Raw genomic sequence first — 6,365 nt, forward strand, 5'->3', positions numbered from 1 at the left:
TAATATATAATGTTTTGTGAAAACATATGACCATATGATACGTTGAAAACGTGGGAATATGTTAATGCTAGAAACTTTGATGGAAATGTGGAATTATATTGCGAATGAGTTGATGAATGATAATTTTGTTGAGTTGGTTGTAGGAATTATGTTAATTAAAGTTGTTCGTGGGTGTTGGTGAATGATTATTGATGAATGTGAGTATTGATGATGAAAGATTGAGGATTGGTTGAGTTATGTGTGTGTGTGTGTGTGTGTGTGTGTGTGTGCGTGTGTGCGTGTGTGCGTGTGTGCGTGTGTGCGTGTGTGTGTGTGCGTGTGCGTGTGTTTGATCGGCCGGGTAGGTCGAATGAACACTCAACTGCGTCATCACGGCAGCGATGGATGTCCAACCTTAATCTCTCTTTCTTCTCAATAAAGGCGGGGATGGACTCTTTCCGAACTTAGTTTCGTTTCCGGGTTGGTTTATGGACTCCTTCCTTTTTTTTTTTTTATGTCGTGACGCTTTGGTTACCGGCAAATGCTTCCAAAGGTGACCCTCTCGAGTTTCCGGCTGTTTCCTAACCCAATAGCAGATTCCGCAGCAGCCACCGTTGAAACCAATGAAGCAAATGATTGACCCATCATATCATCCGAAGAATGTGTGTGTGTGTGTGTGTGTGTGTGTGTTTGTTGAATAATGAATGTATTGAGAGTTGAAAATAATTTAGATATTGGAATTGGTTTGATTTATTGGAAATAATTTGAAAAGGGTTTGAAATGTGGTTTGGTTGGGACCCGAGAAGTGTGGCAAAGTCCAAATTTTAAAGGAGATACTGCCAAAATTTTTATAAAAATTGGATATTTAGTTTGAAGTATTATTCAGACAAGTATGGATAAAAGAATTATATTATTTGAGTTCGATTTAGAAAGAAAATAAATGCATTATATTTTGAAACTTGATTTATTAAGAAAAGTATTATGTTGGAGTTTCAATTTATAAAGAAAAGTATTATATTTTGAGTTTTATTTAGTTAAGAAGATAATTATATTTTGAGTGTGAATTATTGAGAACAGAATGGGAGGTGTGATATTGATAATTGTTGAATAAATTGAATGATGATGAGGATTAATTTGATATAGAAATTATTTTGTGGGGATCGTGGTTATTTACCGCCCACCATATTTGATAAGAAAATTGTTTTGTGGGGATCGTGGTTATTTACTGCCCACGTGTGTGCTGTTTTCCAATTGAAAACATCTGTAGGGATCGAGGTGGTTTACCACCCGCAAATGGTGGGGATCGAGGTGGTTTACCGCTCATTAGGTGAGGATCGTGGTACTGTACCGCTCACCAGTTTTCAAGAGGACGATGCCCGGGTTAGCTACCGGACATGTCAGGTTCGCTATATAACCGACATATGAGACTCATCAGCTATAGTGCAAGCATACATCATATGCATATGTGTGTTTTATTTGATTGTGTATTAATTGGGCTTGCCTATGTGATTATTATGATTACCTGCTATATTTGCTACCTGTTGTATCTGTATCCTACTTATGTTTGCTTTGTTTGTGTTGCTTGTCTGTACACCAGAGTTTTGGAGGATCGGAGGAAGGCGGAAATTAGGGCTTAAGTTAGAATGGAATTAGAAATATGAACCTTAGATAACCTATCATGTTTATGGTTTTCAATTTATAAACTCTAAGATTTGAATCTGAGTGTCGGAGTTCTAGGATTGCCTCTGGCTTTCTCGTGACCTTATATCTTATGTACGTGGACACCTTTACCATACTGAGAACCTCCAGTTCTCATTCCATACATATATTGTGGTTTTGAGATATAGAACGCGAGGCACCGTACTAAGCATTCTTGAGACTCTTGGAAGCGAAGAACTATCTTGGGACTTGGTGTTTGTATTTGGTTTATGTTTATATATGTGTATAAATTCTCCATCTTGTATATATTATGTTTTGTCCCTCTTAGAGGTTGACTTGGAGAAACAGGATTTATATTTACCTGTTGGTTTATTTTTGGGATTACATATATATATATATAGCCGACCTTTGCTTCGCAGGTCGAGTCTAGATCTTGATTATATAGCTATCGTTTGGAACTCTACTTTTTTTTATATCTGTCTTCTGGTTTTCTGTATAAGTTTTTTATATTTCCGTTTCTCGTGAACGTTGTACCTTCGATTTTGTTTTCGTTGTACCCCTTTTCTTTCAAGGCTCCCAGATATATTATCCTTGTTATATACATATATTTTTACTTTTATAGGTCGTAGCACCTCGCTATCTCTGCTTTACATCCTAGGTGTAAAGCTCTGTGTAGTAGGGTGTTACATGTAGCACTAATGAGCATAAGAGAAGACAGGCGACAACAGGATAGCACTGAAGAGAGGAGCAAACGACAACACCAAGGAGAGAAGTAGATGACAACATTGACGAGCAGAGGAAAGGAGAAGATGGTAGCAAGGCAACCAATTATAATCGAGAGTAGCAGACGAGGCAATAAGGTAGATCGCAGCACTGTCGAGCAAAAGGAAGACAAGGACGGACAACAAAAATAGAATTGATGATAGATCTATAGATGGCCAGATGAGAGAAGAAGAAGATGGATGTCACAAAGTTGGTGACTTAGTACATGGTTGGAATTTGAAAGGGAAATTTGATTTAAGTTTGTGGTTTTAGTAAGGAAGTGAGAGTGCTACACTGTTGCTGCCCAATAGCACTAAGATCAGAAGTGAATGGGTGTTAGGTAGTTATATTTTTTTTAATGGAAGTTAAATTGGATACTTTAGCTAAAAAAGAATTAGGCACGTGATTCGGATTCGCCCGCCCTATGTCCACGGGTGTGTGTGAGCTAAACGGGACAAATCAGGTGAGCTAAGCGAACCGACACAATGAGCTTCATCTTATTTGCCACCCCTAGTAGATAGTAATAGATAATATATGATAGTGGTTTTTTTTTTTTAAATAATCATATTATTCTTAAGATATGACATTTTAGATTTTTGTTCAGACAAAGGATATCAAAATAACTTTTTACCTTTTTTGATGACAATGTCAAAAGAAAAAATTTTATAGCTTGATTATGAAGTGAGAGATACGAGTTTTCATCTATTATTGTTAACCGCAATAATAAATAATAAGACATTTTGTTACATAAAAAATATATGATTATCCAAATATTTTTTATAGTTATGAAAAAATTTTCATACAAAAAAATTGAAGGGATGAAATAAATGAAAAAAACATGTTTTTATAAAGTTTTCAACCTTGTTATTATGGGGAATATCAGAAGAACTTCCTATAAAATTTATCATCCAAAAAATATTTGAGTTTAAGTTACACAAGAATTGAACTGTGCAAAAAATAGCGCATTTTGCACTGATTCAAAAAGATGCAAATAGCTCTCTCTCCTACGAAGGGAACAAGAATGAAGCTTCCTGAGGGCTGCCGCCGCTGCCTCAGTCTGGGCTACGGTGACCCTCCTCTTTTCCTTTGCTCTTCGGCTCCTCTACTCTAATCTTCCCTCCTCTTTGAAACCTCCTTCCGTCTCTTCTTTTCCTCTTTTCCTTCTCCTCTTCACTAACCATCCATCATCTTCTCTTTTTACTATCTCACTATTACTCTTGTCAGTCACACTTTTCACCACCTTCACCCTTTTTGTCGTCCACACCTTTTCACCACCCTTTTCTTATTTTCACCCGCCTTCTCTTTCCTCATTTTTCTCTGTTTGTTTATTGTTATTCTGTACTTGTTCTTTTTTGTGTTTTTATTTTTCTGTTTTGCAGAATTCTAGATTTGAGATCCAGATCTAAATCTAATATAACTTTTTTATTGTTGTTCTCTTTTCTTTGTGGTGTATTGGTCTCTTCATAGATGTTTTAGTTATGGTATTATAGATCTAGAATGAAGATTCAACGAGGAAAACTTTTCGTCCATGGATTCACAAAACTTTTAATCTATTTGGAGAAGAAGAGATAATATTTTTCTTTGGTGCGGCTCTTTTTGTATAGAATTAGAAACAAAAGATATTATAATTTACTCTATTTCTATCTTATAAAATTTTTTGTAATCGAATTCTATACCTCCTCTCAAATCATTATTTAACATAGAATTTATCTATTTTTTTATTTAATTTCAGATTTAATATATAATCTGCAATTTATAAATGCTAATTGGCTATTTTCTTGAATGAAAATTTTTCTTTCATACAAAAAAATGCAAATAGGTTTCGAATTTATTAGTTAATATAAGAAGGGAGTCTTAAATCATGTTACTACGGTGGAATGGATTCATCAACCACCAGAACTCCTATTTTGTTTATTGCAGGTTGACCTCGAATACAGTCTAGTCTTGCTAATTTTTCTTTTTGTCTTTATTTTCCTTCTAGTTTTTTTTCTTTCTTTTTTTTTTTTAAAGAAAAGAAAAAGTGAAGAAACGAAAGATGGAGTAGCATCTTTAATTTGCTTTGCTTTATGGGAAGGGCATTGCCCATTTGCCCACATTATATGATTCCATTAAGATGCATTAACAAAGTTTGGTTGGTGGGACATACATGAGACCATGGAACCATATTTGGTTGTGGATTCTCCAACAAATACATCCCACGCTTCAAAAGCTAATTACAATTATATATACACTACATACTATACTACTTTATACTCTCTCTCCATCCACCAAAAAATATTCATCTATTATTAAAGTACATTTAATAAGTGTTTCAAAAGCAATTATTAATAGTTAATCAATTTTTGGCGTAGTTATAATTAGTCTTGCAATACACATTAAAGATGCTAAAATAAACTCTCAATATTATTTCTCCATCTCCACAACTTCGAAGCTTATTAGTGTGTTTTTCATCTTTAAATAAAATAAAAATACCACAAACCAAATGCAAAGTTTAGAGTTTTAGACTAAAAGTCCAAAACACAAAACACAAAGCGAATCCATGGTCCCTTTTTTCTCTTATTTTATATGCCAAATTCAAAATTCCATCCACTTTCTTAGACTTTTATGTTTTATCCCGCTACAAATACATTTTTCTTTTTCTAAAAGAAGAGATTGATTAGGATTTTTAATCCTCTTCTATAATATAAGGAGGAAAAAAATTACTTTTGTTGGGTGTATATATACAACAAGAGCAGAGTAACGGCCTTTTTATACAAATAAATATATAAAAATAATTATTTCTCTAAAAAAAGGTCAAATAGATAGAATTATTTTACTATTGGCTTCGTAAAATTGAAATGCACACCAATGGACAGCTAACACTCTGACGCGTGAAATAAAGCGTACGCAAAATAGAATTATTGGCCATTTTTCATCTCATGCACAACGAAATGAATAATAATAATAATAACTACAATAGTAATAATAACAGTGGTAAATCTAAAAGTGTTGGTTTGAGTCTCATTGTTAATTTAAAAAAATATATATATATGCAAAATTATGATGCTCATCTACCCAATAGGAATGGTAGATATTATTTTTATTTTTTTCTTTTGTATATAAGATCTTAAAAGCTAAAAATATTAAAAAATAAAAAAATCAATTATTGAAAATAAGATGTTACTTTTTATTTTTACTTCATATTTTTTTATTAAATTCTAAAAATTAAAGACTAAAAATAAAAATAAAATAATAAAAATTCAAACACTTTCATAATTCACCCTATATATGGTGAAAACTCAAGTGAAATTGACTTTACGTAAAATTGATACTGAGAGCCGTTAGATAATTTGACTGATTTGACTGAATTTTCATTTAACGACTCTCAAGTATCAATTTCACGTGAAGTCGACTGCACGTAAATTTCCACCCCTATATATATATAGTAGAGGGGATCAAGAGGCTTGTACGTAGAAGGATTACAATATTTCTAAAAAATTTGAGGATTAGAATAATTTGATAAAGAAAAAAATATTAAAAAATGAGTGGGATAAATGTCGAGAAAAAATTTAATGGGATAGATGAGCATCATATTTTTACGTATTTAATTAAAAAAATTATTATATTTTGTAGTGATATTTTTTGTTGTAATTTAAATATTATTATTCTTAATTTAAACATTATTATTATTATTCACCATTATTCATTTTGTGTGCTTCAAATGAGAAATGGTACACGGCTCTATTTTGCGTGCGCAGTTATATTTTGCATGCGCCAATAATAAAACGGAACGGGTCTGTGTATTTTAGTGACTATTTGTTTATATTTTATTAAAATTTAATTTAAATTAAAAATAATAATAAATTTATAATGTTAATGTGAAAGTCAATTAATGGATCAAAGCAATATATTTTTTTATGATATTTTTCGGTCTAAATGGACAAATACTAATTTATCGTAAATTCGATTTTTATTTAAAAATTTAT

This window comes from Arachis hypogaea, chromosome 17 (genome assembly GCF_003086295.3).
Source record: "Arachis hypogaea cultivar Tifrunner chromosome 17, arahy.Tifrunner.gnm2.J5K5, whole genome shotgun sequence".
Classification (NCBI taxonomy): domain Eukaryota; kingdom Viridiplantae; phylum Streptophyta; class Magnoliopsida; order Fabales; family Fabaceae; genus Arachis; species Arachis hypogaea.